Source organism: Sardina pilchardus, chromosome 7, assembly GCF_963854185.1.
Source record: "Sardina pilchardus chromosome 7, fSarPil1.1, whole genome shotgun sequence".
Taxonomy (NCBI): Eukaryota; Metazoa; Chordata; class Actinopteri; order Clupeiformes; family Clupeidae; genus Sardina; species Sardina pilchardus.
In genome coordinates, this window is record NC_085000.1 from 4,522,880 (window position 1) to 4,532,879 (window position 10,000).

The following is a 10,000-nucleotide window of genomic DNA, read 5'->3' on the forward strand; positions in this document are numbered from 1 at the left end:
CCTGCTCGCACCTCTATGTCAGGCCTGTTGTCGTGGAGATGTTTAATCTGTATTCTACTGACAGTGTAAATCCTCACGGCGGCGATTGTGTTATGCGCCCGCGAACATATACGCCGGTGGATTGCGGGGGAATGTATTGTCTGTCAAAAGCAATGTGGGCTGCTGGGGTTTGTAAATGACTCCTGGAGGGAGAGCCAATCCCCTCGATGCAACGGAACGGGATGGAGGTTGTATTGGCGGCAGCGGCGGCAGTGGCAGTGTCAGTGGCTCCTGAGCAAAGTTCCGTGCGGAGCGAGTGGGTTGGCGTGATCCACTCCGCTCCTGCCTTTTTCCCCCCGTTCCCCTCAAAGCAGATTAATTTCCGAGCGTCGTCCACACTACACTTCACATCACAGTACTCACTGAGGTGCTTTCATGCTGAAGGAGTGTGCGCATGTGTGTGTGTGTGTGTGTGTGTGCTCACCATTATGTGTTTGATGTATGTGTGTGTATGTGTATTTGTCTGTGTGCACTGTGTATTTATTTGCGTTTGCACATATATATACAGTATGTAAGCTTTATCTGTGTGTGCGCAAATGTCTGTGTGTGTGTGTGTGTGTGTGTGTGTTTGCATGTGTGTGATTGTGTGAGCAGAATGACTCATGTCAGTCGTGGTAAATATCCATTCACGGTGATGCTCTGCAAGCATTTTCTGTTTCACTCAGCCATCCAACAAATAGACAGACGCAAACTTCCCCTCTCTTTTATAGTTTATTATACAGCTTCATCTTTCATCACCCACTCTCTCTCCCTCCTTCTCTCCCTCTCTCTCTATCTATCTCTCTCACTCCTTTTCAGAGAACGCAAATACCCAATTAACTCAATTTCACAAAAAGGAGAGAGCAAATGCGGAGTTGCTGTTGTTTTTCTCCATATGATATTTAACCTCAGTGCCATATGCAAATCCCTATTTAAAGTTTATAGATTCTGCGCTCTGATTTGATGGCCTTTATACGGCCTCGGGCTGTGAATTATGGAATATAATGGCGTGGCGCAGTTGTTTTTCATCATTGTTGTGAAATGATATTTCCCCCTTTACAGTTCCAGCTCACTGCCTCTGATTGAACTGTAGAAAAGCAAACTGCTATGGGTTTCTCTATGTGTTTGTCTATTTCTCCATCTCTTTCTCTCTCTCTCTCTCTCTCTCTCTCTCTGTTGATCACTCTCCATCTCCCTCCTTCCTTCTCTTTAATATATGTATCTCGCTCTTTTTCCACTTGCTCATTCTCATCTCTGTCGATTTCCCCTGTGTACTCTTAAACGGCTGGTGTAATTTCACTATGCCCCCCCCACACACACACACACTCTCTCCCCTCCTCCCTTTTAGCATGAAGTACTCAGATCGGGGAGAGGATAGCTGAACAATGGGTGGGTTGAGGATGCTGGGGGGATGAGGGGAGGGAAGGGAAGGGGGTTTCGTGGTGTGGAGGTGCAGAGCAGGGAATTGGTTTACATTATCACCCAGTATCTAAAAGCCTGCCAGCAAAGGGCCCCTGAAACCCCAGCATCTCCTCCCCAGCAGCAGCAGTAGGGGCAGGCGGCCAGACCCCCGGTGCTAATGCCTAAGTGGCGCTCCCTGACACGACGCGACGCGACGCGCCACGACTCAAACGACGCACTGAGCGGTGCGCTGCAGGAGCAGAGATGTCTATTCTTGTTTTTGTTTGTTTGTTGTTGTGTGTTTTTGCTGCGGCGGGTCACCAGACGGTCATACAGTAAACAGCGGCGGAAAATGGGACAAAAGGAAGGCTGAAGTGGGAGGAAGGGGTGGGCGTCTTTGGAGTAGGTCACTGTACCGCTGTGTGTGTGTGTGTGTGTGTGTGTGTGTGTGTGTGTGTGTGTGTGTGTGTGTGTGTTTCTGTTTCTGTGTTTCTGTGTTTCTGTACACACATGCCTATGTCTGTGTGTCTGACTCTTATCTCCCGAAAAGGTAAACACCATTGACCTGCCACTTACAAATGTTCTCCACACTAATGCGTCTCATGTGCAAGCGCTGCACACATGCTACTACTTTATCAACAAAGATGGACACACTCCACCTGCTTCCTGTATCCATCCAGGGAGAGGAAGTGCTCAGCTCAGGGAGTACTAGTCACATAGTGTGCGGACACCAAGAGTCTCTGCCCCTACTCCTCCTCCTCCCTCTCCTCCTCCTCCTCCTCCTCCTCCTCCTCCTCCCTCTCCTCCTCCTCCTCCTCCTCCCTCAGCTCCTCGCTGGTGACCCCCCCCCACACACACACACACCCCCCGCCCTCTGCCTTCTCCTTTGCCTGTGAGGCATTATTAATGGGAGTCACTTTGAGTTGCTGACCGGTCCAGTATTGATCAGCGGCTCCTCTGCCTGTATCGGTTTCATTACGCCACTCAGCTGACGCTCCTCAATAAAGCGCTTCAAAAGAGACGAGGGGGTGGGGGGGGGCCCGTTTCTTCTCCCTCCCCGTCAGTAGCGCTACTTCATTCTCCCAAACAGCCTCTCTCTTTGTCAGCGCACAACAATACACGTGGACACATTTGCTCGCCGCTTTCCCCCGACTATTTGTATATATTCCCCTCCATCGCTGCTTTTCCCTTCTTCTTTGTCCTTTATGTGTCTCAGTGGGCACGGTGTCTGTTTTTTTATTGCCGGCTGTGCGGAGTGTAATATCTCTCCTTTTAGCTTCTGGCTCAGCCTGCCTTGGGTGTGTGTTATCGGCATCAGCATCACTCAGTGTTATGAGTAATACTGCTTATGAGAAATCAGGCCGCTTGCTTTCGGTGCAGTTGTGACAGATACACTCACTGCTGAATCACCCTGGCTGATGAAATGATACGGGAACTGTACAAGTCATATTAGTTTACCAGATGACATCAGGCCATCAAATGACCTGAATCTCTTTCTCTTTTTATCTATCTATCTATCTCTCTCTTTCTCTCTCTCTCTCTGTCTCTGACACACACACACACACACACACACACATGCAAGCACACACGCTCTTGCACACAAACACTTCCTTGACATGTCTATCTATCTATCACTCCCTCACTCTGTGTTGGATTGCTTCTCCCTGGGCCGAGCTCTCTCTCTCTCTCTCTCTCTCTCTCTCTCTCTCTCTCTCTCTCTCTCTCTCTCTCTCTCTCTCTCTCTCCACCCCCGGGTCTCACTGACGCGCCATATGGCAGGGAGCTAATCGGGTTCCTCCCGCTGATTGGACGAAGGGTGACTTCTGTAATTAGATCAGATTAGGAGGGTTCGGGGCGGATGGATGGATGGAGGCTGCTGGAGGGGAGGCAGCAGAAGGGGTCTGTGTGGTGCAGCTGCCTGGACACCACCAGGCCTGGGAGAGGGGACGGGACACCCAGGACAGCAGACAACAGCAAGACTAAGGAGGAAACAGGAAGTGCTCGTGTACTTTTTACAGAGACATGTCAAAGACATGCAGAGCTGTGGTTTTGTCATTTGGATGTTTTCTTCGGTTCAGGGCCACCCACATCTTGTAGAGCCCTCTTCATGCAACAAAAGTCCTTTTGTTGTGGGGCAAGATGATGAAACAAGGTCTCATTTTCTACGCATAATGACATTGGGGGCCCCTCGTAGATGTGTGTTGACAATGGCCAGGTGAAGGTGTTGCACAGCTACCACCATTGCATTGTGGCAACCACGGTTACCATGGTGAGCAATCTCAGAATTGCAACTATGTCATTAGGGACATATGAAAGGTCAAAGGTCAAGAATCAGACCGGAGGGTACATGTCTCTAAGAGCCCCAGGCTCAGTTTTCTGCAGCAGTGGATTGGAATGACAGCATCTGACAACAAAACATAAATGCCATTCAATTTTATTGTAACAGAACATATAGCGATGGCTTCCAATAACATGATGTAAACGGCTTAAAAACATCCTACTTCCCTTAAGCTTACAGCTTCAAAGACTCCTGGAATCATCATGTTGATTTAGGGATAAATCTTTGTTTTTACCCTCATTTCTGTACAAGGGAACATTGAAGTCTGGGGTATCACTCATATATTTCTATGGATGTTGTGTTTGCTTAAGAGGGCCACAGCCATGATTAACTCCCATGAGATGTCTGCTGTTTCATTGTATATTTGTCCCAGAAACATCAGGTGAGCCTTGATAAATGCTATGTTTAGTCTGGCCTACAATCTGGTCCTGTTATGGTGGAACTAATGGAGTTGTAGCTACGAGGAGGCTATACCTTTGGGATGGATGCTGTGATAGACCTAGATCTTTTTGGGTCTTTCTATACTCTCTCAGTCTGTGTTTGAGAGGTCAATGAGACTATAACATGAGACGCAAGTATTTGTAGTGAAACTTTTCTGGAGATGCTTAGAATTGCTAACAGCGATGTGTGAAACTTTGAATAAAATCAGTAAAAAAAATGTACACAGTAAGGTCATCAACATTACCGGCTGCCAGTTCTGTCTTTATGCTTATCTGTGATTCAGTGCGACGCCGAGATTAGCCTTGGCACTTTAGTCTCGTTATCATGGACATCATCATCTGCCTCGCCATTATCTTCAAGAGCTGCGCGACTGAAAAGAAAAAATTCGAGTTGTAGCTAATTGTGTGGCCGTGTGAATGTGGTGTGGAGTGGTCCCTATCATTAAGTCACATTTTTGTGGCCCCTGCATCTGTCGTAAACAGATACCGTCGCTCGAGCACCTTTGTCTCGGCCCCCCTATTCTCTGACATATGTCGGGAGGAAATGTGCTGCTAATTAGCCAAGTCTATTGTTGTAAACTTTAGCTGGCCCAGATTGATGAGAGTTGCTGTGGCGGAGCAGGGTGCGGGGTGTTTGGACTGGGGGATGGGGGTTTAGTGAGCTCTTTCAGGATGCTTTAATTGGCTTACCTCTGTATCAGTCCTACATTTAGGCTCATTATAGTTGCCCCCTTCACACTCAGGCTTTCACCAGGTCCCGCGTCAATGTGAACTCAGGCCTCTGGTCACGTACTGCGACTGCCCCCTCTTACCCTCCCCAGACAGCCCCGCTCTCACCCCCCCCCCAACTCCGTGACTCCCCCAGCCTCCCTAACCAAGCCTCGCACCACGGGTGCCGGTGCCCCAGCGAGAGAGGCTGTGGCTGTGGAAAAGGGGGTCACCGTGGAGGAGACGGAGAAGGGTGGGGGAGTGTCAGGTCTTATCTGCGCTCTCTTCCTCTTTCTTGTCCCCTGTGGGCGCTGACGGAGCTCCTGGTGCCCTGAGGGGGGGTAGATACGCCGGCATCCAGGTCAGAAGTCACTCCATCCTCAGGGATGGGGGCCTGACAGGGTGGGGTAGAGTTGAGGGTGGGGGTGGTGGTGGTGGTGGTGGGGTGGCTCTCACGTGAAGGCCAAGCTGTGTCTTTAGCAGTGTTTATTGTAAATGGTGTAGGGGCACTTTGGTGGATAGTTTTGCAACCTGCATTGATTAGATAACAGCCCTGCTGTAAATTAAACAGGACAAGACAAAAGCCACCACTTTGTTGGGAGGAGGCTTTGTTTTTTTTTAAAAAAAAGAAAAAGAAATAGAAAGAAAAACATTCTTTTCTTTTTGAAAGATTCCCAACTGTTTAGTTTGTTGACCCGCAGTCTTCTGTTTGTGGCTTGTCTTTTGTAATCCGCTCTTGTTGCGCTCCCCCAAGCACAGAGTTCCCCCATGGAGGATTGCTAGCGAGAGATAAGTTGGAGATGTGCATTCGCTCTTCTGTTTTTTTTATCCCACTCTTTTTTTTTATCAACTTCAATTCTTACTTTCTGAATTCCTTTTGTTCTAGTGAGCCGTCCTATTTCTCTTCCTCCCTCCCTCCCTCTCTCTTTTTTCCTTCCTTTTCGCTTTCTTCTTGATCTCTCGACCTCTTTGTTCTGCCCTGATTGTAGTAATTTAGTGCGGATCTTCTTGTGGCTTGTAATTGTAGTATTTCCCTTCTACTGATAAATGGCGCATAAAGTGAAAATGTATTATTTAGGCAAACAGCAGGCTGTTGGGGGGGTTAGCACGCTAGCTGTATTGATCCGCTCTTAAGGGACCGGTCTTTCTTGGCTCTTATCACTGCTCAAGTAGGAGAGGGAAAAAAAGTCAGTGGGCGCTTGTGTTTTTTTAATTGAGCGAGCCAATCGAAATAGGCAAGGCACCTAATACGAGATTCATCTTTTATCTTTATGAATTATGAATTTAGCACTGTGGTCAAAATGTGTGAATTTACATAACCCGAATGACCAGCTCATGATTTTTTAAACCCCTTCTTCATTTTCATCCTCTTTGGCATTTTCTTCCTCCCTCACGCTTTCTTTTTTTTCCACTTTGACAATCAAAACCGGTGTTATAATATTAAAGAAGGTCATTTACATTTTTTCTGCTGAATTTAATGGTGAGGTATTGATCTGCTTTGCCACCCCATTCTCATTAAATCACATGAGGGACATGCACGAGCAGAGAGAAGAGTACACTATTTATGAATTGCTTGTAAAGGTATTTACAGATTCCTGAAAGGATGTGCTTTAAATTTCAAATGAGACAGACCCTTCAACGGCGAACAGTAAGAGAGAGAGAGAGAGAGGGAGAGAGAGAGAGAGCGATGGTACGATCTCATAAATGGAACCTGCACACTATCATGTCAACCTTTTCAAAAAGCCCCTATATTCTCTCACAGGGCTCGTAACTGTGTTGTCATGTTGCTATGCTACCTGAATGTCAAGCAGAATGTCAAAGTGATGGTCGTATTTGAATGGAGGCATCCTTCCCCCTCCTTCCGTCCCATCTCTCTCCTCTCTCTCTCCTTTCTCTCCTCTCTCTCTCTCTCTTCCTTTTCCCCCACACCTCTTGTCTCTTTCCTCAAGGCCACAGGAATTAAATTCAATTCAGTTCAATTCAAATGTATTAGCCACATACAATTATACAGAGTATACTGTATGTAGGGAAATGCTTTGCACACTGTCTCCATGGCTGTGCAATGTGTAAACAAATAAGGACATAATAAATATAAAAAGAAGAGAAGCACAAGGTGTTTGCAACATGCTTGTGCTCCTGCTCACAGTCCTCATTCAGCTTGCGGATAAAAACTTAGTAGGCAGAGAGCAAGATCATCTGTTCACATCAGCATGATCCTGTTGCTGTCCAGGGTCCTCTGCGTTAATGACGATGCTGGGGGGTAGGGAGATAGGAACAATATGGCGAGGCTATCAGGAGTAATGGTGGTCTGGTCGGAGCATTCATGTACTGTATTAGTCACATTATAGATTGGGCTGAAAATCATGAAAATGAAAATAGTAATAACGATGATAATAACAACCATGATGATGGCAAGCAAATAATGGAAGATTCCCTGGACAGTCACACACATATACACACAGTCACACACACACGCACACAGTCACACACACACACACACACACAAACACTTCCTGCGATCTGTGGTTTCTCCATGTCAGACAAGCCTTCACGCACCTTGCTGAAATGCCGTGCGGCGATCCTTTTTAATTCGGATTAATTGAAAAATTACCATAACCCACAGTCATTAAAGTTATTACAGTTTGCCAAAATGACATCCACTGAGGATGGGAATTGAAATCCTAACCAGCCACCCCCCACCCCCACCCCCCTCACCGCCTGCCTGCGCTCTGACTTTAGGTAGAGAGGGAGAGAGGAGGGGATTAAGACCTACTCATGGGGGATGCCAGGCCGTAACGGCTGATGCTCATCATAAACTCGGGGGCCGGCCAGTGACACCAGCGTGTAATGTGGGGCGTGGAGGCTCATATGAGGGAGATGGGTGCTGCCTGGGGGGTAGGGTGTGTGTGTGGGGGGGGGGGGGGGGGTGGGCAGGCTAGCTGTACCCGTTGTATAAATAACATGGATTTGATATCTATTGAGGAGAGGGCTCATTTCATTGGGACTATACAGTGTCATGCAAGGCCTTCACTGAGGGTCTCAAATTGCCTGATGCACTTTGATATTTTTCCCCTCTTTTCGCTTGTTAACCTTGTGGATTACTCTATTTCACAAATGCAATGTATGTCTATTTGCAATGTATAGATGTGTCATTTAGTTCCCTTTCCCCATTGGATGTTTATATGCAGTGCACATTCAATGCATTCTCCAGGTATAGCCTAGTGATCCGAACCAGATCATTTTGTTCATGTCCTCTGGCGTTCCAAGTCATTAAATGTCACTTCTGTTGAACTTAGTTTAATGGAGGTGAAATCTATCATTTCATCCTGTTGATTTTCTATAACATGGACTGCTATTGACGAGGAAAGGTGGCGATGCATGCGTGTGTACACACAGTATCATTTCCTCTATAGGAGACCTCAGCCTGGTCTATTGACCACTAATGTGTAATGGGAGGCCTGAATCGGAAAGGGTGCCATCAGTCGGGCTGGCAGGCCTTTGATTTCATATCCATCACACGTCATCTCACTGCTGGCTACCTCACAGAACAGCCATGGGGAACACTGTGTGTGGTGAGCGATACTCTTTCTTTCACAGATTATGTTCCATTGCTCTCTCTCTCTCTCTCTCTCTCTCTCTCTCTCTCTCTCTTTCTCTCACACACTATCTGCCTTTCTCTCTCTCTTTGTTCTTTTCTTTAATACTGTATGTCTCCTAGCCGCAGTAAATGAGAATTCCTTTTTTAAAAAGTATAACTTTTTTGCTTTAGAGTGCTTTTGCAGCCATGGTTGATGTGTGTCCATTGACGACGACGACGCTTTGGACTTTTTCAGTTTGTTTGCTTGTCGCTTGTTTGTTTTTGCCTCAAGAATCTCTGTCTTATTTTATGCTCTAAATTAGAACATAATGAATTTGTAGGTTGCCTTTCTGTTTTGGGGAGCACATCAGCCCTCCTTAATAAGATTGTTAGTCTGCTCAGAAGAATGCTACACTCATTATTGCCTTCAATGCCGTGATTAACTCGATTTGCTGGGCATATCCATCGGAGGACAACGCACACATATATAAATGAATACCCATGCACGCTATAATATGATTATATGATTTAATAAGTTATTAATGTAGTTTTTTTACCCCTGCGAAAGTAGCAAAGTACACCAGGCGTAATGCAAAAGCATCTGACAACCACCAACCATGCAGAATGCATTCGATCATTTGGCTAAGTCCTCACTAGAAAATATTTCATAAGTTAAACTGAACCGAATGAGAGGATAATTACATTTCAGCCTTGTGTACGGTTGCTTCAGCTAAATGTATATTAATGCCACAAGGCGATGTAGGACACAAACAGAGGATCAATACTTTATCATCATTTCAATTCTAAGTAAATGAATTGTTGTATAAAAATGATTTGCAAGCTATATGAAAAACAAAGTACTTGATTCTTGTCATTTAATGTTTTTCATAATTGTATAGTGTAATAGTGTGTGTGTGAGTGTGTGTGTGTGTGTGTGTGCGTGCATGCGTGTGTGCGTGTGTGTGCGTGCGTGCATGCGTGCATGTGTGTATTTTTGTGCTTTACTCTGCCATCAGTCTACATTGACATTCCAGTACATTTAATGATAAAGTCTTCAGACGAATTCTCCTTATTCACAGAGTAAAGGTAGTTCAGCATTTAAGCCTTCAATATTTACCTGTATTTTTGTTACAAATTACAGCTTTTGAATACATAAATGTGTCAGTTCTGAATGTCTGAAATGTCCTGTAAATATGCTGCCGAAAACAAACAAATGATGAAAAGTGGATGAAAACTGATTTTGAAAATAAATCCCCACGCGGTAATGTATTCTTAAAGCAATACATTAACGATGCACCTTATCTCAAAACATTCAGAACTACTCATTGTCGTCAGCTTGTTTGTTCTCATAGAGCCTTGGCGGTGTGGATAGCTTCATTATAGATGAGCACGAGTATGTGTGTGTGTGTGTGTGTGTATATGTGTCTGAATGACGTGAGTAAGGTCACAGAGTCTCACACACCTGATCAGAGAATAAATGCTTCCCTGTAGACAGTCAGTACCGCAAGCTCCTGGCTA

General features: G+C 45.9%; 1 long non-coding RNA gene across 2 annotated transcripts in view; it reads left to right on the forward strand.

Annotated features, from left to right (window-relative positions):
* The window catches only part of LOC134087127 (uncharacterized), a 377,321-nt gene that overhangs the window by 155,923 nt on the left and 211,398 nt on the right, over nt 1–10,000 (forward strand). The window lies entirely within an intron of this gene.